Source organism: Schistocerca cancellata, chromosome 6 (assembly GCF_023864275.1).
Source record: "Schistocerca cancellata isolate TAMUIC-IGC-003103 chromosome 6, iqSchCanc2.1, whole genome shotgun sequence".
NCBI classification, from domain to species: domain Eukaryota; kingdom Metazoa; phylum Arthropoda; class Insecta; order Orthoptera; family Acrididae; genus Schistocerca; species Schistocerca cancellata.
In genome coordinates this window covers 679,808,228-679,832,751 of record NC_064631.1, presented here as the reverse complement: position 1 = coordinate 679,832,751, position 24,524 = coordinate 679,808,228, and positions in this window count along the sequence as shown.

Here is a 24,524-nt window from a genome sequence, read left to right as displayed (position 1 = left end):
TCCCTCTTCAAGCTAGACAAGTTTCGTTCTTTGTAGTTTTTTCGTTTGCTGCTTATTACGTGAGATATTTTGCCCGGTCACGATCAATGGACCACCCTGTATATTGATTACATTCCTGTAGATGATACATCGAATGTGTTTATTTTTAATGGTTTGTAATGCCACACTTAGGTGTATGGTTTATAATAAATCAGTACATTTATTTGTATTAGCTTCTCAAGCTTGATAATAGAGTAGATCCATCACTGCATAAATAGGCTTCGCGAAGAAATTATTACCAAAATTCTATACAAAATGGAAGATGTTAAAGGAAAACTTGTGTCTTCGACTTGTCGTGACACAAGGAGATATGCATCACACGCTGATGAAAGTGAACAGGTGAACTAAGAACGCTTAAAATATTAGTAACGGCTTTGGGCGGTAAATACGGCGACGGCGGAGTAGCTGCGGGAGCAGCCTTGATTGCAACCCTGTTTCTGAGTTGCTCCGCGCGGGCCGTAATCGCTCCCCGGGGCAGGCAGTTTGTCAGGATGGGGGAGGGGGAGGGGGTGGAGCCGCCCCCGCGCTATCGCCGCCGTCGCCTAACAGATGTCCGAAGGCCGCGGGGCGGCGGGCGTGCGCCGACTGGCAAAGTGGCGGCGCGCCGGGCCGTACGTCAGCGCCGGCGCCCGACGCAAAACAAGGTGAACAGCCGCTGCTAATTGCGACTAATTACACGCTATTAGTCTGGCGCGCGCCGCTCGACCCTGCCTCATTCCCTGTCAGCGTATCAGAGACGGCATCTGTCTCAACTCTTAGCGCCGACAGTAAGGTGCTGCTTAATAATCGAAAAGTGTAGATTTATCACGTAACCTCATCTGTAATGTCTCACTGTCGGCCCGCCTCCTTTACGGAATTGTTCATGCCTGAGAAGTATATTAATGTTCCCAACACCAAGACGGAGAATTGTAGAACTGAACATACAGTCTGACAGTGACAATAAGTACAGCGTGAAGCGCCACGTGCTGCAGTCAGAGGCTCAGGACGTTGTGGCACGGAATGAAAGAGGGCCTGCATATGCAGCCGGAGAAGACAATGATGTGTGTTTTATAGGCGCATCTAGAAAACATTGTCAGTGCTCGCAGGATTACCTGACCGAACAAGTCGCTGACTGATCATGTACCAGATATGTCTCATGGGCGACATGTAAATCAAACGTGCAGGTCACAAGATGACATGCACAGTTCTCGCCACATGTTGCCGTGCATTGTGCTGCTGAAATATGGCACTTGAAGCCGCCTGCAGGATGGGCAATACCTCGGCCTCTAAGCCACCCCCGATGTAGCCTTTGCCGTTCAAATGTTCAAATGTGTGTGAAGTCCTAAGGGACCAAACTGCTTAGGTCTTCGGTCCCTAGACTCATACACTACTTCGACTAACCTACGCTATTAACAACACACACACCCATGCCCGAGGGAGGACTCGAACCTCCGGCGGGAGGGGGATGGCGTTCAGACTGCCCTCAGTACGCACAAGGAGACATGTTATAGCCAATGACGACCGAGACCTCGACACTTAGCGTCTGGCCGGCAGCGGTGGCCGAGCGGTTCTAGGCGCTTCAGTCAGGAACCACGCGGCTGATACGGTCGCAGGTTCGAATTCTGCCACGGGCATGGGTGTGTATGATGTACTTAGGTTAGTTAGGTTTACGTAGTTCCAAGCCGAGGGGACTGACGACCTCAGATGTTGAGTCCGATAGTCCTTAGAGCCATTTCTGAACTCAGCGTCTGTCAAATGTACCACTCAGCAATGGATACGGCCTCATAGTTGTCACCACGGTAGCGTCGAACGCTATCACTGTAGGACGAAGTGGAGCTCGTCCGAAAACACTAAATTTTGACAGTCAGCAAGCCAGTGACGGCTCCCATATGAGTCTGAGGCGTTGTTGGGTCTGGTCACTGGATGCCGACGCAATAGCACGCGTGCCACTAGTTGATTCCACAGCAGAAAGTGTCAAACCGTCCACGTAGACATGTCCAAACGCGTTGCAGTGCTCCAACGAAGAGACAACCCTTTGAACGAGGCTGTTCGATCGGCTATTCCCACGCGGACAAGACGTAAGAGCCAGTACTCGCTCGCTCTCTCTCTCTCTCTCTCTCTCTCTCTCTCTCTCTCTCTCTCTCTCTCTCTTGTAACAACAACGACTCTGTCCTATTGTACTTTTTTTTGTCATCAGTCTACTGACTGGTTTGATGCGGCCCGCCACGATTTCCTTTCCTGTGCTAACCTCTTCATCTCAGAGTAGCACTTGCAACCTACGTCCTCAATTATTTGCTTGACGTATTCCAGTCTCTGTCTTCCTCTACAGTTTTTGCCCTCTACAGCTCCCTCTAGTACCATGGAAGTCATTCCCTCATGTCTTAGCAGATGACCTATCACCCTGTCCTCCTTATCGGTGTTTTCCACATATTCCTTCCCTCTCCGATTCTGCGTAGAACCTCCTCATTCCTTACCTTATCAGTCCACCTAATTTTCAACATTCGTCTATAGCACCACATCTCAGATGCTTCGATTCTCTTCTGTTCCGGTATTCCCACAGTCCAAGTTTCACTACCATACAGTGCTGTACTCCAGACGTACATCCTCAGGAATTTCTTCCTCGAATTAAGGCCGGTATTTGATATTAGTTGACTTCTCTTGGCCAGAAATGCCTTTTTTGCCATAGCGAGTCTGCTTTTGATGTCCTCCTTGCTCCGTCCGTCATTGGTTATTTTACTGCCTAGGTAGCAAAATTCCTTAACTTCATTGACTTCGTGACCATCAATCCTGATGTTAAGTTCCTCGCTGTTCTCATTTCTACTACTTCTCATTACCTTCGTCTTTCTCCGATTTACTCTCAAACCATACTGTGTACTCATTAGACTGTTCATTCCGTTCAGCAGATCATTTAATTCTTCTTCTCTTTCACTCAGGATAGCAATGTCATCAGCGAATCGTATCATTGATATCCTTTCACCTTGTATTTTAATTCCACTCCTGAACCTTCCTTTTATTTCCACCATTGCTTCCTCGATGTACAGATTGAAGAGTATGGGCGAAAGGCTACAGCCTTGTCTTACACCCTTCTTAATACGAGCACTTCGTTCTTGATCGTCCACTCTTATTATTCCCTCTTGGTTGTTGTACATCTTGTATATGACCCGTCTCTCCCTATAGCTTACCCTACTTGTTTCAGAATCTCGAACAGCTTGCACCATTTTATATTGTCGAACGCTTTTTCCAGGTCGACAAATCCTATGAAAATGTCTTGATTTTTCTTTTTCCTAGCTTCCATTATTAGCCGTAACGACAGAATTGCCTCTCTCGTCCCGTTACTTTTCCTAAAGCCAAACTGATCGTCAGCTATCGCATTCTCAATTTTCTTTTCCATTCTTCTGTATATTATTCTTGTAAGCAGCTTCGATGCATGAGCTATTAAGCTGATTGTGCGATAATTCTCGCACTTGTCAGCTCTTGCCGTCTTCGGAATTGTGTGGATGATGCTTTTCCGAAAGTCAGATGGTATATGGCCAGACTCATATATTCTACAGACCAACGTGAATAGTCGTTTTGTTGCCACTTCCCCCAATGATTTTAGAAATTCTGATCGAATGTTATCCATCCCTTCTGCCTTATTTGACCGTAAGTCCTCCAAAGCTCTTTTAAATTTCGATTCTAATACTGGATCCCCTATCTCTTAAATCGACTCCTGTTTCTTCTTCTATCACATCAGACAAATCTTCACCCTCATAGAGGCTTTCAATGTATTCTTTCCACCTATTTGCTCTCTCCTCTGCATTTAACAGTTGAATTCCCGTTGCACTCTTAATGTTACTACCGTTGCTTTTAATGTCACCAAAGGTTGTTTGGACTTTCCTGTATGCTGAGTCTGTCCTTCCGACAATCATATCTTTTTCGATGTCTTCACATTTTTCCTGCAGCCATTTCGTCTTAGCTTCCCTGCACTTCCTATTTATTTCATTCCTCAGCGACTTGTATTTCTGTATTCCTGATTTTCCCGGAACATGTTTGTACTTCCTCCTTTCATCAATCAACTGAAGTATTTCTTCTGTTACCCATGGTTTCTTCGCAGCTACCTTCTTTGTACCTATGTTTTCCTTCCCAACTTCTGTGATGGCCCTTTTTAGAGATGTCCATTCCTCTTCAACTGTACTTCCTACTGCGCTATTCCTTATTGCTGAATCTATAGCGCTAGAGAACTTCAAACGTATCTCGTCATTCCTTAGTACTTCCGTATCCCACTTCTTTGCGTATTGATTCTTCCTGACTAATGTCTTGAACTTCAGCCTACTCTTCATCACTACTATATTGTGATCTGAGTCTGTATCTGCTCCTGGGTACTCCTTACAATCCAGTATCTGATTTCGGAATCTGTCTGACAATGATGTAATCTAATTGAAATCTTCCCGTATCTCCCGGCCTTTTCCAAGTATACCTCCTCCTCTTGTGATTCTTGAACAGGGTATTCGCTATTACTAGCTGAAACTTGTTACAGAACTCAATTAGTCTTTCTCCTCTTTCATTCCTTGTCCCAAGCCCATATTCTCCTGTAACCTTTTCTTCTACTCCTTCCCCTACAACTGCATTCCAGTCGACCATGACTATTAGATTTTCGTCCCCCTTTACATACTGCATTACCCTTTCAATATCCTCATACACTTTCTCTATCTGTTCATCTTCAGCTTGCGACGTCGGCATGTATACCTGAACTATCGTTGTCGGTGTTGGTCTGCTGTCGATTCTGATTAGAACAACCCGGTCACTGAACTGTTCACAGTAACACACCCTCTGCCCTACCTTCCTATTCATAACGAATCCTACACCTTTTATACCATTTTCTGCTGCTGTTGATATTACCCGACACTCATCTGACCAGAAATCCTTGTCTTCCTTCCACTTCACTTCACTGAACCCTACTATATCTAGATTGAGCCTTTGCATTTCCCTTTTCAGATTGTTTAATTTCCCTACCACGTTCAAGCTTCTAACATTCCACGCCCCGACTCGTAGAACGTTATCCATTCCTTGATTATTCAATCTTTCTCTCATGGTAACCTTCCCCTTGGCACTCCCCACCCGGAGATCCGAATGGGGGACTATTCCGGAATCTTTTGCCAATGGAGAGGTCATAATGACACTTCTTCAAATACAGGCCACATGTCCTATGGATATACGTTACGTGTCTTTAATGCAGTGGTTTCCATTGCCTTCTGCATCCTCATGTCGTTGATCATTGATGATTCTTCCGCCTTTAGGGGCAATTTCCCACCCCTAGAACAAAAGAGTGCCCTTAACCTCTATCCGCTCCTCCGCCCTCTTTGACAAGGCCGTTGGCAGAATGAGGCTGACTTCTTATGCCGGAAGTCTTCGGCTGCCAATGCTGATTATTTATCAAAATTTAGGCAGTGGCAGGGATCGAACCCGGGACCGCAGACGTTTTGATTATGAATCAAGGACGCTACCCCTAGACCACGGGTACGAGCCGTATTGTACATATAATTAATTATTTTCATCTGATTTTACAATAAATCTGTGTCATTGACGTTCTGATTTCCTTTCTTTTTGTTTCATGCCATTATGTTAAGAAAACTGTAAATAAGTTTTAATGTGAATATTAATGTTTATGCCAAATGTCAAGTAATATTGAAATGTAACAAATGTTGAAACTGTTGTAAGATGTTTAAAATTGTAACTGTGCGTCTGGTCCATACGTAGGCAATGTGTTAGGATATGTAGAATGCAAAACCTCGTGTGAATACGCGGTCTGTCAGGGAACGGTAAAAGGTAGATGGCAGGCGAGCGCGGGAAAATGCGCGCGGGCACTGCACGGCACAACGGGTTCGGTAGTAGTTCGAGTTTGGCGTTGGTTTGAGCAACACCTTCTGGAGCGAGGAGGCTCTCCTGGAAGACATAGCTTCACTGAGCCTGGGGTATGCCGTTCTAACGCCCACACAGTATGACAAAATTCCATAGGCACTAAATGGAAAAGTATTGCGACGCTAAGAAGAATTAAAGTGACGATACGTCAAGAGCCATAGCTGTGGTTGTATGTGTGCTCTGTGCCTCGCCATCTTGCCGCCCGCCAACCGCCGCATCGATACTAGCAGGTTGAAACTTTTAGTACTGTATTCGTATGTATCAGAGAGTGCAATAATAACCTAACTTTTACCAGAACTTTTCCATCATTTAATTATCATCACAACTAACTTAGACAGGGTCCTTTCCAAACGTTTTGCAATCCGAGTGTCCCGAAAAGAAAATTAAAAATTGTGTTAATAATAATTATTTGCACAACTAGCTATTTTAGAATGGTGTTTAAAGAAATGTTTTGTTAATGAACCAGTAAATGAATAGCGAAGGTCTAACGAAGTCGAAAGATAACTTTAGTATTGCTATAGCAATGAAGTTTATTATTTCGAGACAGATTTAAAGGCATTTAAATGAGTAGCAAATAAGATGAAAAGAGTAGTAACTTATATACTGGAAATCTTGAATAAATAATAAATTCAGAAATTCAGTAATCATTTTTTTTAATGCAGCGATCATAACAGTTTCAGGGTCCCCCCCCCCCCCCCCCCCCCCATTCATTTGAATTCCGGCGTGTTCTAAATTGGTTTGACCAGCAAAAGTTAAAGTCAATATAAAAGTCAAAATTTATCACTGTTTTATCTTTATCAAAATTGACATTTTGTATGTGGCATGAAAGTACAATTTCTAGGGTAACCTATGCCCGATTTTAATCAGATTAATAGACAGTATAAAGTTTTGTAGTAAACATTATAGTGTAGTGTTATGTATTCATGATTTTCCATATCAATACAGAACGTGAAACTATCAGTTCAATAGATTTTCTGGTTCTAAAATTCTACTATATTATGCAGTGTTACAACTTGTTGTTTTGCATGAATATATACCAACTTGTACAGCGAAGAAACTCAGTTAATGCCTAATTAGGCTGGCGACCGTATTATTGTCACATTGGTAGCATCTTCTGGTTTGCGTTTGATCCATCCTGACGTGTGATTGCATTTCGAACTTACTTGACGGATCATTGTTATTACAGAGTGGATGTAAGTCTGATTTGCCACCATTCTGGTACACGCGGTCGATATCTATGCGAAAATACTTTCTCATAAGGTGAATCCCGCTCACTTACCATAGCACGGACTTTAACGAGCACTGTGTCAGGGATTACTCTCTCTCTCTCTCTCTCTCTCTCTCTCTCTCTCTCTCTCTCTCTCTCTCTATCCAACTTCACTGCTGACTTATCCTCTGGCGATCAAGCGAAGAAATATTCGAAACGAGTGCTGAGTGCAGCTTTGAGAAATGCGAATGCTGGCTACAATGTTGGCTCAGTAGGACTGGTTCCCCCCTTTGGTGGCAGAAAACCTACAATAATACGTAAGATAAATCGAAGTTGGCAGCAAAGTGCATACTCAATTATGCAAATATTATAATTTTAAAGCAGTGGGAAGGAATCACGATCAAATCTTCCAGACTTTGGTCAAGAAATATAACTGCATTTAAAGCATAATTGTGGTCTCCATGACGCACATAACATCCGTGTATAGAATATATGGAATAAACCTCCACAAGTAAAAGATTTAAGCAAAAAGAACACACTGTCCTTCAGAAAATATTGAGAAAGCCTCACTAGGCAAGGATATGATAAATTCAGATGGCCTAGTATTTGGAAGTACTAATGTTCCGTGTTTCAGAAGCAGTCCATCTCATCGAACAACGAAAGTATCGTTAACGTTCTGAATATGCTGTAAATACCTCTCCACAGATTCTTGCAATACGAACCAGAAAACAGGCACGCGTTTTTTTCTGAAACTGAACAACGGAAACTCAGTTCTACTTCATATATTTTACTCAACCACAGCAGCGTTCCTACACACCAACCCACGCGCACCATCGGACTCTAACTAGGCTGCATTCGCCCATTCAAACTGAAACGTTCCCAGTAGACCGTGACGAGTTGTAGCCACCACGCCAAGGTGTTCCTTCACATACGCTCCTACAGTGTCAAACACAGTAATGTTTTAACATATCGATTGCTTGCTACAGAAAATAACTATGCTGTGTTTTTGCGATTTACCATAAGTGATAGGAAACTCAGTACTGCAAGCTGCGATCGTGACAGACAACTTCCAGCACTTATAGTGCAGTCCGAGCATGCCAGGCTTGTGCACAAAATCTGGCAGCCCAGCCCAACGATTTTCCTGGTCATCCCCGCCAGACCACCTTGCGCCATAGGGTGGTGGGGTTTCGGGTTCCGCTGGATAGGTCAGGAGTCCACTACACGCAACAAGCGGCTACACGGGTAGCAGGGGTTGTGTGGCGTGGGCTGGGCGGTTTTTTAGGTTAGATGGCCTCGGGCAAGTACAGAAAGGGCAACAGCCTCAACGGGTGCGGGGCAAAGTCAGAACATGCGGGGACCAAGCAGCAATCGGTATTGTAGTTGTAAACTGTCGAAGCTGCGTTGGTAAAGTACCGGAACTTCAAGCGCTGATAGAAAGCACTGAAGCCGAAATCGTTATAGGTACAGAAAGCTGGCTGAAGCCAGAGATAAATTCTGCCGAAATTTTTACAAAGGTACAGACGGTGTTTAGAAAGGATAGATTGCATGCAACCGGTGGTGGAGTGTTCGTCGCTGTTAGTAGTAGTTTATCCTGTAGTGAAGTAGAAGTGGATAGTTCCTGTGAATTATTATGGGTGGAGGTTACACTCAACAACCGAGCTAGGTTAATAATTGGCTCCTTTTACCGACCCCCCGACTCAGCAGCATTAGTGGCAGAACAACTGAGAGAAAATTTGGAATACATTTCACATAAATTTTCTCAGCATGTTATAGTCTTAGGTGGAGATTTCAATTTACCAGATATAGACTGGGACACTCAGATGTTTAGGACGGGTGGTAGGGACAGAGCATCGAGTGACATTATACTGAGTGCACTATCCGAAAATTACCTCGAGCAATTAAACAGAGAACCGACTCGTGGAGATAACATCTTGGACCTACTGGTAACAAACAGACCCGAACTTTTCGACTCTGTAAGTGCAGAACAGGGAATCAGTGATCATAAGGCCGTTGCAGCATCCCTGAATTTGGAAGTTAATAGGAATGTAAAAAAAGGGCGGAAGGTTTATCTGTTTAGCAAGAGTAATAGAAGGCAGATTTCAGACTACCTAACAGATCAAAACGAAAATTTCTGTTCCGACACTGACAATGTTGAGTGTTTATGGAAAAAGTTCAAGGCAATCGTAAAATGCGTTTTAGACAGGTACGTGCCGAGTAAAACTGTGAGGGACGGGAAAAACCCACCGTGGTACAACAACAAAGTTAGGAAACTACTGCGAAAGCAAAGAGAGCTTCACTGCAAGTTTAAACGCAGCCAAAACCTCTCAGACAAACAGAAGCTAAACGATGTCAAAGTTAGCGTAAGGAGGGCTATGCGTGAAGCGTTCGGTGAATTCGAAAGTAAAATTCTATGTACCGACTTGACAGAAAATCCTAGGAAGTTCTGGTCTTACGTTAAATCAGTAAGTGGCTCGAAACAGCATATCCAGACACTCCGGGATGATGATGGCATTGAAACAGAGGATGACACGCGTAAAGCTGAAATACTAAACACCTTTTTCCAAAGCTGTTTCACAGAGGAAGACCGCACTGCAGTTCCTTCTCTAAATCCTCGCACAAACGAAAAAATGGCTGACATCGAAATAAGTGTCCAAGGAATAGAAAAGCAACTGGAATCACTCAACAGAGGAAAGTCCACTGGACCTGACGGGATACCAATTCGATTCTACACAGAGTACGCGAAAGAACTTGCCCCCCTTCTAACAGCCGTGTACCGCAAGTCTCTAGAGGAACGGAAGGTTCCAAATGATTGGAAAAGAGCACAGGTAGTCCCAGTCTTCAAGAAGGGTCGTCGAGCAGATGCGCAAAACTATAGACCTATATCTCTGACGTCGATCTGTTGTAGAATTTTAGAACATGTTTTTTGCTCGAGTATCATGTCGTTTTTGGAAACCCAGAATCTACTCTGTAGGAATCAACATGGATTCCGGAAACAGCGTTCGTGTGAGACCCAACTCGCTTTATTTGTTCATGAGACCCAGAAAATATTAGATACAGGCTCCCAGGTAGATGCTATTTTTCTTGACTTCCGGAAGGCGTTCGATACAGTTCCGCACTGTCGCCTGATAAACAAAGTAAGAGCCTACGGAATATCAGACCAGCTGTGTGGCTGGATTGAAGAGTTTTTAGCAAACAGAACGCAGCATGTTGTTATCAACGGAGAGACGTCTACAGACGTTAAAGTAACCTCTGGTGTGCCACAGGGGAGTGTTATGGGACCATTGCTTTTCACAATATATATAAATGACCTAGTAGATAGTGTCGGAAGTTCCATGCGGCTTTTCGCGGATGATGCTGTAGTATACAGAGAAGTTGCAGCATTAGAAAATTGTAGCGAAATGCAGGAAGATCTGCAGCGGATAGGCACTTGGTGCAGGGAGTGGCAACTGACCCTTAACATAGACAAATGTAATGTATTGCGAATACGTAGAAAGAAGGATCCTTTATTGTATGATTATATGATAGCGGAACAAACACTGGTAGCAGTTACTTCTGTAAAATATCTGGGAGTATGCGTGCGGAACGATTTGAAGTGGAATGATCATATAAAATTAATTGTTGGTAAGGCGAGTACCAGGTTGAGATTCATTGGGAGAGTCCTTAGAAAATGTAGTCCATCAACAAAGGAGGTGGCTTACAAAACACTCGTTCGACCTATACTTGAGTATTGCTCATCAGTGTGGGATCCGTACCAGATCGGGTTGACGGAGGAGATAGAGAAGATTCAAAGAAGAGCGGCGCGTTTCGTCACAGGGTTATTTGGTAACCGTGATAGCGTTACGGAGATGTTTAACAAACTCAAGTGGCGGACTCTGCAAGAGAGGCGCTCTGCTTCGCGGTGTAGCTTGCTCGCCAGGTTTCGAGAGGGTGCGTTTCTGGATGAGGTATCGAATATATTGCTTCCCCCTACTTATACCTCCCGAGGAGATCACGAATGTAAAATTAGAGAGATTAGAGCGCGCACAGAGGCTTTCAGACAGTCGTTCTTCCCGCGAACCATACGCGACTGGAACAGGAAAGGGAGGTAATGACAGTGGCACGTAAAGTGCCCTCCGCCACACACCGTTGGGTGGCTTGCGGAGTATAAATGTAGATGTAGATGTAGATGTAGAGAGTGGATGTATCTTGTCTTCGTCCGATGTTTTCAAAGAATAATGTGGTAGTTGGTAGCGGATGCATTCTCGAATTTTCCTTACACAGTACGAGTACCTGCAACAACAACAGATGCTACTATATGTCGCCTCGCATACAAGAAAAGTCTTAACCTGTCACAAGAAGTTTCGGGATTACAGTCAGAGGACGTCGACTTCTCGCCACGATATTTCGCCTGAGAAACATTCAGCCATCCTCAGGTGAGTGCTTTGCACCGGTGATTGCTAGTTCGCATCGCTGTCTTTATAAGGAAAATTGGCAAAGAGACGCATGCGCCAAGGCAGCCGCTGCATGAGCGACATCGGTAGAGTTTCGTGCCGTCTTCGAATATTGCGTGCTGGCGCATTCAGATGTCAAAATTAATAACATTAACTGTCGCTAGACGTGTCGTTAGTCACAAAATGCTTGGTCATATATACATTCCTGGAAATTGAAATAAGAACACCGTGAATTCATTGTCCCAGGAAGGGGAAACTTTATTGACACATTCCTGGGGTCAGATACATCACATGATCACACTGGCAGAACCACAGGCACATAGACACAGGCAACAGAGCATGCACAATGTCGGCACTAGTACAGTGTATATCCACCTTTCGCAGCAATGCAGGCTGCTATTCTCCCATGGAGACGATCGTAGAGATGCTGGATGTAGTCCTGTGGAACGGCTTGCCATGCCATTTCCACCTGGCGCCTCAGTTGGACCAGCGTTCGTGCTGGACGTGCAGACCGCGTGAGACGACGCTTCATCCAGTCCCAAACATGCTCAATGGGGGACAGATCCGGAGATCTTGCTGGCCAGGGTAGTTGACTTACACCTTCTAGAGCACGTTGGGTGGCACGGGATACATGCGGACGTGCATTGTCCTGTTGGAACAGCAAGTTCCTTTGCCGGTCTAGGAATGGTAGAACGATGGGTTCGATGACGGTTTGGATGTACCGTGCACTATTCAGTGTCCCCTCGACGATCACCAGTGGTGTACGGCCAGTGTAGGAGATCGCTCCCCACACCATGATGCCGGGTGTTGGCCCTGTGTGCCTCGGTCGTATGCAGTCCTGATTGTGGCGCTCACCTGCACGGCGCCAAACACGCATACGACCATCATTGGCACCAAGGCAGAGGCGACTCTCATCGCTGAAGACGACACGTCTCCATTCATCCCTCCATTCACGCCTGTCGCGACACCACTGGAGGCGGGCTGCACGATGTTGGGGCGTGAGCGGAAGACGGCCTAACGGTGTGCGGGACCGTAGCCCAGCTTCATGGAGACGGTTGCGAATGGTCCTCGCCGATACCCCAGGAGCAACAGTGTCCCTAATTTGCTGGGAAGTGGCGGTGCGGTCCCCTACGGCACTGCGTAGGATCCTACGGTCTTGGCGTGCATCCGTGCGTCACTGCGGTCCGGTCCCAGGTCGACGGGCACGTGCACCTTCCGCCGACCACTGGCGACAACATCAATGTACTGTGGGGACCTCACGCCCCACGTGTTGAGCAATTTGGCGGTACGTCCACCCGGCCTCCCGCATGCTCACTATACGCCCTCGCTCAAAGTCCGTCAACTGCACATACGGTTCACGTCCACGCTGTCGCGGCATGCTACCAGTGTTAAAGACTGCGATGGAGCTCCGTATGCCACGGCAAACTGGCTGACACTGACGGCGGCGGTGCACAAATGCTGCGCAGCTAGCGCCATTCGACGGCCAACACCGCGGTTCCTGGTGTGTCCGCTGTGCCGTGCGTGTGATCATTGCTTGTACAGCCCTCTCGCAGTGTCCGGAGCAAGTATGGTGGGTCTGACACACCGGTGTCAATGTGTTCTTTTTTCCATTTCCAGGAGTGTATATACCAGGTGGTTATAATTAAACTTTCCATATTTAACACGTTATAACAGGGAAACTTATTACCATACAAGTACCAAACTCGGTAGCATTAATCTCCAGAGTATGGGGTGCACGATTTCCATGCGTCACAGAGCCACCGTCCAGTTCCAACTGTGGCCACCAGGTGCCCTGACCAGTCATCGTGATTCATAGTCTCACTCACCTGATCAGTAGCAGTGCACTTGTTGACGTGTCAACATGAACTTGGACAGAAAGAGCAGGGCATTATTCGTGAAGCTCTATTATCAAGACAACAGTAATGCTGCAGCTGCACTTCGATAATATCTCCGGCTGACATGATTATGTAAGGGTCCTCTTTCCCGATCTGCTGTGCGGAGCATGATGCAGAAGTTCGGATCAACTGGAGAACTGGGCGTCGTTCCGGGAAGAGGCCGACGACCGCTTGCACCGCAGGTGGTTGATGAAATCGCTGTTGCTATGGCAGACAACGCTGCGCGCAATTTCCGATCCTCAGCCACTGCGCGTGTTGTGTCACGGCAGTTGAACATCCCGTGGTCCACAGTACGGAAAGTACTTCGAACCATTCTCAAATGGTATCGGTACATGATCCATATAATACAGCATCTTGCACCTCAGGACGCACAACGACGTGTTGACTTCGCTCTCCACTTTTTCTCAAGGATTGAAGTAGACGAGAGCTGGTGCTGAGTCATTCTATGGGAAGACGAAGCTCATTTATCTCTGACATGTTGAAAGTATCCAACCAAAATTGTATCCTTTTATTCTGTGAAAGTATCAGTGATAAGATTGTTCTAAATTAATTATTCAGGAAACCTACATCTGACTGCGTCTGTGAACTTGTTTCTTGCACTGCTCCATTTTTCCAGGAATGCAACATGTATTTGACTCAGCAATCAAGTTTAAGAAAATAATTCCGTTTGTGCACTGGCATTAAGATGGTACTGGAAAATTAACTTTTGGCCCTGATGTTTACTTTGTTCTTTCATTGGTGGGTAACTTTAGTTTACAATTCATTTTCATATTCAATACATGTAAAGGATGTGGATTGTGATTCAGGCTGTTAAATTTAAACACAATGTTGATCTCAATATATACAGGGTGTTTCAAAAATGACCGGTATATTTGAAACGGCAATAAAAACTAAACGAGCAGCGATAGAAATACACCGTTTGTTGCAATATGCTTGGGACAACAGGACATTTTCAGGCAGACAAACTTTCGAAATTACAGTAGCTACAATTTTCAACAACAGATGGCGCTGCGGTCTGGGAAACTCTATAGTACGATATTTTCCACATATCCACCATGCGTAGCAATAATATGGCGTAGTCTCTGAATGAAATTACCCGAAACCTTTGACAACGTGTCTGGCGGAATGGCTTCACATGCAGATGAGATGTACTGCTTCAGCTGTTCAATTGTTTCTGGATTCTGGCGGTACACCTGGTCTTTCAAGTGTCCCCACAGAAAGAAGTCACAGGGGTTCATGTCTGGCGAATAGGGAGGCCAATCCACGCCGCCTCCTGTATGTTTCGGATAGCCCAAAGCAATCACACGATCATCGAAATATTCATTCAGGAAATTAAAGACGTCGGCCGTGCGATGTGGCCGGGCACCATCTTGCATAAACCACGAGCTGTTCGCAGTGTCGTCTAAGGCAGTTTGTACCGCCACAAATTCACGAAGAATGTCCAGATAGCGTGATGCAGTAATCGTTTCGGATCTGAAAAATGGGCCAATGATTCCTTTGGAAGAAATGGCGGCCCAGACCAGTACTTTTTGAGGATGCAGGGACGATGGGACTGCAACATGGGGCTTTTCGGTTCCCCATATGCGCCAGTTCTGTTTATTGACGAAGCCGTCCAGATAAAAATAAGCTTCGTCAGTAAACCAAATGCTGCCCACACGCATATCGCCGTCATCAATCCTGTGCACTATATAGTTAGCGAATGTCTCTCGTGCAGCAATGGTAGCGGCGCTGAGGGGTTGCCGCGTTTGAATTTTGTATGGATAGAGGTGTAAACTCTGGCGCATGAGACGATACGTGGACGTTGGCGTCATTTGGACCGCAGCTGCAACACGGCGAACGGAAACCCGAGGCCGCTGTCGGATCACATGCTGCACTAGCTGCGCTTTGCCCTCTGTGGTTGCCGTACGCGGTCGCCCTGCCTTTTCAGCACGTTCATCTGTCACGTTCCCAGTCCGTTGAAATTTTTCAAACAGATCCTTTATTGTATCGCTTTTCGGTCCTTTGGTTACATTAAACCTCCGTTGAAAACTTCGTCTTGTTGCAACAACACTGTGTTCTAGGCGGTGGAATTCCAACACCAGAAAAATCCTCTGTTCTAAGGAATAAACCATGTTGTCTACAGCACACTTGCACGTTGTGAACAGCACACGCTTACAGCAGAAAGACGACGTACAGAATGGCGCACCCACAGACTGCGCTGTCTTCTATATCTTTCACATCACTTGCAGCGCCATCTGTTGTTGAAAATTGTAACTACTGTAATTTCGAAAGTTTGTCCACCTGAAAATGTACTGTTGTCCCAAACATATTGCTACAAACGGTGTATTTCTATCGCTGCTCGTTTAGTTTTTATTGCCATTTCAAATATACCGGTCATTTTTGAAACACCCTGTATATATTCTTAATATTTTAAGTCGTACACCAAACCTACCATTTCCAACATGTTGGTAGCACGAATCACTCTTACAAAAAATTTTACCAAACGCTTACTGTGTCAAACCTCGACATACAAATGCTAACTCTGAACATTATCTAACAAAACCAATTTGAAATCATTATGTATCTTGTATCCAAGGTTCTCGGGTGTCCAGCCGGATCCGTTCGTCGAAGTTCCACGATATTTCGGCGCATAACCGTTCCGCCATCATCAGGTGGTGCTGATGGAATGATCTGTCTGCGCTGTGTCCGTGGTATTTATGTCCGCGGGGTCCCGAGTCGCACCCCGGCGAAGGCGGGGCGCCGCGTGGTGGGAGGGGGGTGGGGTAGCTGCAGCCGCGTCCGGTGGTAGGCGCAGTCCATCTCCGTCCGCCGTGGCCGAAGGATCTCGTGTCCGCTCGTGCCGTTGCTCTTTGATGGTGTTTAATAACGGTTTCCAGGCCTTGCCATGTTGAAACCCGGTGTCTCTGTTGATGAGGTTATCTGTTACTCGAATTTCTATGGCCTCCTTGTAGATACTGTCCCAGTAGGCACTTGTGGTAGTCAGGATTTTTGTCTCTTCGAATTTCGCTGTGTGTCCGGTTTCAATGCAGTGTTCTGCAAGGGCCAAATGGCTGGGTTGGCATAAGCGGGTGTGACGTTCGTGTTCTTTGCATCGGTCCTCGACCGTGCGAACTGTTTGGCCGATATAGGATTTGCCACAGCCGAACGGGATTTTGTATACGCCCGCTTTCTTCAGCCCTACGTCATCTTTTGCCGTTCCTAGTAGGTCACGAATCTTTGCTGGTGGCCGGAAGACTGTGTCAATCTTGTGTCGCCTTAACAGTCTCCCTATTTTTGACGACACGTTGCCAGCAAACGGCAGAAAGGCCAGAGCTTGCTTTTCTTCTTCGGGTTGTTCTTCATCTCGGTTCTTGCTGCACTTCTGTTGTCGGAAGGCCCTTTGGATTTGGCGGTTGCCATACCCATTCTTACGGAACACGGTCTCCAGGTGTCTGAGCTCCGTTGTCAAGTTCTGTTCATCAGAGATCGAGTGTGCTCTGTGTACCAAAGTGTTGAGCATTCGATTAAGCTGCACCGGATGGTGGCAGCTGGACGCATGTAGGTACAGGTCAGTGTGCGTGGGCTTTCGGTACACACTGTGACCCAGTGAGCCATCAGACCTACGTTCCACTAGGACATCAAGAAAGGGTAGTTTTCCATCTTTCTCAGTCTCCATCGTGAACTGAATGTTACTATGGACCGAATTTAGATGTTGCAGAAATATCTGTAGCTGTTCCTGTCCATGTGGCCAGATGACGAACGTGTCGTCCACGTAGCGAAAGAAGCATACAGGTTTCAGTTCGGCGGCTTCCAGTGCTTCCTCTTCGAAACTCTCCATGAACAGGTTGGCCACCACTGGGGAGAGCGGGCTCCCCATGGCTACTCCGTCGTTCTGCTCGTAGTATTGACCGTTGAAGACAAAGTACGTCGATGTTAACACGTGCCTTAACATTTGTGTCAGTTCAGGCCCGAATTTCTCACTGATTAAATGGAGAGAATCTTCCAGCGGGACACGTGTGAATAATGAGACGACATCGAAGCTGACCATGATGTCGGATTCTTGTACTGTCATCTCCTTCAGGCGGCCAATGAAGTCCGTCGAGTTCCGGATATGGTGCGCACATTTCCCCGCATAAGGTCTTAGCATGCCCGCTAAGTGCTGCGTGTCCCGCTGGAAGATGGAAGATGGTTCAAATGGCTCTGAGCACTATGGGACTTAACATCTATGGTCTTCAGTTCCCTAGAACTTAGAACTACTTAAACCTAACTAACCTAAGGACATCACACAACACCCAGTCATCACGTAGTATGGATGGTGTCATCACATGCACGCACGAATGAGAATAAGATAACTTAATATGGTAGCATTCTGAATAGGCAGCTCCTTAAAAGCAGCTGCACATGCCACTCTTATGTCTACAGGTCTAAACTCGCCGCCGCAGAGGCAGGATCCAGCCTTCTACAAATAAGAGTTGCTTTCCTGGGAGTTATCACTTGGTTCCCAGTCCATGCTGGAATAACATCTGCAGAGATGAAATGCAGATGGATGTGGATTGTGATATACCATCACTAGTGAATTAGAAGACCTAACGGAGCTGATCAGAGCTTCAGAGGGTAGTGGTTGGCTCCCTGAATTTTTTTTGGGGTGGGGGGAGGGTCATTAATCTTCTGACTAGTTTGATGCGGCCCGCCACAAATTACTCCCCAGTGCCAGCCTCATATCAGAGTAGCACTTGCAACCTACGTCCTCTAGTCTTTGCTGAATGTATTCCAATCTCTGTCTTCCTCTACAGTTTTTGCCTTCTACAGCTCCCTATAGTACCAAGGAAGTTATTCCCTTATGACTTAACAGATGTCCTGTCATCCTGTCCCTTCTCCTTATCGGTGTTTTCCACATATTCCTTCCCTCTCCGATTCTGCACAGAACCTCCTCCACTAACTTACAACATTCGTCTGTAGCACCACATCTCAAATACTTCGATTCGCTTCTGTTCCGGTTTTCTCACAGTCCATGTTTCACTACCACACAATGCTGTACTCCAGACGTACATTCTCAGAAATTAAGGCCGATGTTTGATATTAGTAGCCCTCTCTTGGCCAGGAAACTGCTGTGGAAACAAAGGGAACTTCACAGCTAAAATAACATAGCCAAAGCCTTGCAGACAAACAAAAATTACGCGAAGCGAAATGTAGTGTGAGGCGGGCTATGCGAGAGGCGTTCAATGAATTCGAAAGTAATGTTCTATGTACTGACTTGGCAGAAAATCCTAAGAAATTTTGGCCTTATGTCAAAGCGGTAGGTGGATCAAAACAAAATGTCCAGACACTCTGTGACCAAAATGGAATGAAACAGTACTGAAACAGAGGATGACAGACTAAAGACCGAAATACTAAATGTCTTTTTCCAAAGCTGTTTCACAGAGGAAGACTGCACTGTAGTTCCTTCTCTAGATTGTCGCACAGATGACAAAATGGTAGATATCGAAATAGACGACAGAGGGAAAGAGAAACAATTAAAATCGCTCAAAAGAGGAAAGGCCGCTGGACCTGATGGGATACCAGTTCGATTTTACATAGAATACGCGAAGGAACTTGCCCCCTTCTTGCAGCGGTGTACCGTAGGTCTCTAGAAGAGTGTAGCGTTCTAAAGGATTGTTAAAGGGCACAGGTTATCAACGTTTTCAAGAAGGGACGCCGAACAGATGTGCAGAATTATAGACCCATATCTCTAACGTCGATCAGTTGTAGAATTTTGGAACACGTATTATGTTCGACTATAATGACTTTTCTGGAGACTAGAAATCTACTCTGTAGAAATTAGCAAAGGTTTCGAAAAAGACGATCGTGTGAAACCCAGCTCACGCTATTCGTCCACGAGACTCAGAGGGCCATAGACACGGGTTCCCAGGTAGATGCCGTGTTTCTTGACTTCCGCAAGGGGTTCGATTCAGTTCCCCACAGTCGTTTAATGAACAAAGTAAGAGCATATGGACTATCAGACCAACTGTGTGATTGGATTTAAAAGTTCCTAGATAACAGAACGCAGCATGTCATTCTCAATGGAGAGAAGTCTTCCGAAGTAAGAGTGATTTCAGGTGTGCCGCAGGGGAGTGTCATAGGACCGTTGCTATTCACAATATACATAAATGACCTTGTGGATGACATCGGAAGTTCACTGAGGCTTTTTGAAGATGATGCTGTGGTATATCGAGAGGTTGTAACAATGGAAAATTGTACTGAAATGCAGGAGGATCTGCAGCGAATTGACGCATTGTGCAGGGAATGGCAATTGAATCTCAATGTAGACAAGTTTAATGTGCTGCGAATACATAGAAAGAAAGATCCCTTATCATTTAGCTACAATATAGCAGGTGAGCAACTGGAAGCAGTTAATTCCATAAATTATCTGGGAGTACGCATTAGGAGAGATTTAAAGTGGAATGATTATATAGAGTTGATCGTCGGTAAAGCAGATGCCAGACTGAGATTCATTGGAAGAATCCTAAGGAAATGCAATCCGAAAACAAAGGAAGTAGGTTACAGTACGCTTGTTCGTCCACTGCTTGAATACTGCTCACCAGTGTGGGATCCGTACCAGATAGGGTTGATAGAAGAGATAGAGAAGATCCAACGGAGAGCAGCGCGCTTCGTTACAGGATCATTTAGTAATCGCAAAAGCGTTACGGAGATGATGGATAAACTCCAGTGGAAGACTCTGCAGGAGAGACGCTCAGTAGCTCGGTGCGGGCTTTTGTTGAAGTTTCGAGAACATACCTTAACCAAGGGGTCAAGCAGTATATTGCTCCCTCCTACGTATATCTCGCGAAGAGAACGTGAGGATATAATCACAGAGATTAGAGCCCACACAGAAGCATACCGATAATCTTTCTTTCCACGAACAATACGAGACTGGAATAGAAGGGAGAACCGATAGAGGTACTCAAAGTACCCTCCACCACACATCGTCAGGTGGCTTGATGAGTATGGATGTAGATGTAGACGTAGAAAGCCCTTTTTGCAATTGCTGATGTGCTTTTGATGTCTTCCTTGCTCCGTCCGTCATTGGTTATTTTATTGCCTAGGTAGCAGAATTGCTTAATTTCATCTATTTCGTGACCATCAAACCTGATGTTAAGTTTCTCGCTGTTCTCATTTCTACTGCACCTCGTTACCTTCGTCTTTCTTCAATTTACTCTCAATCCATACTCTGTACACAATAGACTGTTCAGTCCGTTCAGAAGATCATGTAATTCTTCTTCACTTTCACTCAGGATAGCAACGTCGTCAGCGAATCTTATCATTGATATCCTTTCATCTTGAATTGTAATTTCTCTCCTGAAGCTTTCTTTTATTTCTATCATTGCTTCTACGATGTACAGATTGAACAGAAGGGGCGAAAGACTACATCGTTGTCTTACACCCTTTTTAATACGAGCACTTAGTTCTTAGTCGTCCACTCTTATTATTCCCTCTTGGGTGTTGTACATATTGTATATGACCCGTCTCTCCCTATAGCTTACCCCTATTTTTCTCAGAATTTCGAACATCTTGCACCATTTTATATTGTTGAACGCTTTTTCCAGGTCGACAAATCCTATGAACGTGTCTTTATTTTTCTTTAGTATTGCTTCCATTATTAACCGCAGCGTCAGATTTGCCTCTATCGTGCCTTTACCTTTCCTAAAGCCAAAGTGATCGTCATCTAGCGCATCCACAATTTTCTTTTCCATTCTTCTGTATATTACTATTATCAGCAACTTGGATGTATGAGTTGTTAAGCTGATTGTGCGATAATTCTCGCACTTGTCAGCTCTTGCCGTCTTTGGAATTTTGTGGATAATGTTTTTCCGAAAGTCAGATGATATGTAGCCAGACTCGTACATTCTACACACCACATTAAATAGCAGTTTTGTGCCACTTCCCCCAATGATTTAAGAAATTCCCTACTGCCTCATTTGACCTTAAGTCCTCCAAAGCTCTTTTAAATTCTGATTCTAACAGTGGGTTCGCTATCTCTTCTAAATCGACTCCTGTTTTTTCTTCTATCACAGCAGACAAATCTTCCCCCTCATAGAGGCTTTCAATGTATTCTTTCAACCGATCTGCTCTCTCCTCTGCATTTAGCAGTGGAATTCCCGTTGCACTCTTAATGATATCACCCTTGCTTTTACTGTCACTGAAGGTTGTATTGACTTTCCTGCATGCTGAGTCAGTCCTACCGACAATCATTTATTTATCGATTCCTTCACATTTTTCCTGCAGACATTTCGTCGTAGCTTCCCTGCACTTCCTATTTATTTCATTCCTCAGCGAATTGTATTTCTGTATTCATGAGTCTCCCAGAACATTTTTGTACTTCCTATTTTCATCGAGAAACTGATGTATTTCTTCTGTTACCCATGGTTTCTTCGCAGTTACCTTCTTTGTACCTACGATTTTCTTTCCAGCTTCTGTTATGGCCCGTTTTAGATATGTCTATTCCTCTTCAACTGTACTGCCTACTGAGCTATTCCTTATTGCTGTATCTATAGCCATAGAAAACATCAAGCGTATCTTGTCATTCCTTAGTACTTCTGTATCCCACTTCTTTGAGTATTGATTCTTCCTCACTAATGTCTTAAACTTCAACCTACTCTTCATCACTACTATTTTGTGATCTGAGTCTGTATCTGCTCCTGGGTATGCGTTACAATGCAGGATCTGACTTTGGAATCTCTCTCTGACCATGATGTAATCAGTCTGAAATCTTCCCGTATCACTCGACCTTCTCCATGTATACCTCCTCCTCTTGTGGTTCCTGAACAGAGTGTTCGCTATTACTAATTGAAGCTTATTACAGAATTCAGTTAATCTTTCTGCTCTCATTCCTTGTCCCAAACTCATATTCCCCTGTAACCTTTTCTTCTACTCCATCCCCTACAACTGCATTCCAGTCCCCCATGACTATTAGATTTTCATCTCCCTTTACGTACTGAATTAGCCTTTCAATATCCTCATACACTTTCTCTATCTTTTCATCTTCAGCTTGCGACTTCTTTTTCTTCTTGCGCTTTCTTCTTTATCCCGCAGGTTTTGTAGGTTCGGAGTGGTTAAAATCGGATTTGGCATGGTTAGTTTGAAGGAGTGGCCACATGCCCTTCCTGTCGCCACCTCGTACCCCCCAGGACGGAATCTGTGTAGCCCAGTTGTCTGTGTCTAGTGTAAATCATGAAAATAGTGTGAACGTGTTGCAAATGTCTGCGAGTTGTGTAACTGAGGCGGGGGACCAGCCCAGTATTCATCTATTGGGATGTGGAAAATCACCTAAAAACCACATCCAGGCTGTCCAGCACACCGGTCCTCCTCGTTAATCTGCTGGGCGGATTCGATCCGGGGCCGGCTCGTACCCAAGTCCAGAAAGCAGCCCATTAGTACTCTTGGCTACCTGGCAGGTCCATCTTAAGCTTGCGACATCGGCACGTATACCTGAACTATCGTTGTCGGTGTTGGTTTGCTGTCGATCCTGATAAGAACAACCCCATCACTGAACTATTCACAGTAACACACTCTCTGCCCTACCATCCTATTCATAACGAATCCTACTCCCGCTACACCATTTTCTGCTGTTGTTGATATTACCCTACACTCATCTGACCAGATATCCTTGTCTTCTTACCACTTCACTTCACTGACTCCTACTATACCTAGATTGAGCCTTTGCATTTTCCTTTTCTGATTTTCTAGTTTCCTTACCACATTCAAGCTTCTGACATTCCGCGCCTCGACCCATAAAACGTTATTATTTCGTTGATTATTCAATCATTTCCTCATGGTAACCTCCCCATTGGCAAACCCCTCCTGGAGATACGAATGGGGGACTATTCCGGAATCTTTTGCCAATGGAGAGATCATCATGACACTTCTTCAAATACAGGCCACATGTCCTGTGGATACACGTTACGCGTCTTTAATTCAGTGGTTTCATTGCCTTCTGCACCCTCATGCCGTTGATCTGTGTTGATTCTTCCGCCCTTAGGGGCAGTTTCCCGCCCCTAGGACAAGAGAGTGCCCTGAACCTCTGTCCACTCCTCCGCCCTCTTTGACAATGCAGTTGGCAGAATGAGGGTGACTTCTTATGCCGGAAGACTTCGGCCGCCAAAGCTTATTATTAGTCAAAATTTAAGCAGCGGTGGAATTCGAACCCGGGATCAAATACGTTTTTATTTGGAGTCAAAGACGCTACCCCAAGACCACGAGTGGTCCCCGGAACAAATTATCAGGCGAATTTTGTGAATGTCAGCATGTGCCTCTCTTCTGTCTCTTTCTCTGTCTCTCCCTCTTTTTTTTCTCTCTCGCCTGGTATATGTGAATAATAGCATAGGTATCTAACATAATGCTTTCTTTCTCTGCAATATTTTTCAATGAAAGAGCACCCATAGGAATGGAAGAAGTGCCCACCACTCTGCTAGCATCAACCTATCAATACTGTACAGTAAAGAAGCCATCTGTGTGTGGGGGAGAGGCACATGCATATGCATGTTTGTTACATAGTTTGTTATTCTATAGTAATATCTGGGGCAACATTGTTGCAACCTGAGCTCCCAGGACTTGACCCTTAAATAGACTAATAATTATTGTTTACTTATTCTAGCAAACCCGAGTATGATCATAGTGTAGTAGGGTAGATACATAAATATATAAATTTCCACACAGGGATGGGCTCTTATTATTAATGACTGGACAGATATGTAGCTGTAATTGATATTTCTCAATATTATTTTGTGCTTGCATGCATTACTCGTGAGTTTCTTTTTTTTTCTTTTCCAGGTGCTGTGAATGTCACACCTGCTCACATCGAGATTGATGCTTATGTGGAGCTGTATGAAATACTAGAAACCATAACCCCATGTTATGCCACACCCACTTACATTGAGATGGATATTAATGATTAACACTGAAGTCCCTACGTGGTTAAACCAACGCTGATGATTTTCAGTGCAAATACTGGGAATTTTTACTATTATTACTGATGCCTCCACACGTCTCCTACAGATATACATGATGTTTATCAGCGTCACTTCTTGCTTTGCGGGAGTACTGGAAGTCTCAGTTGAAGAT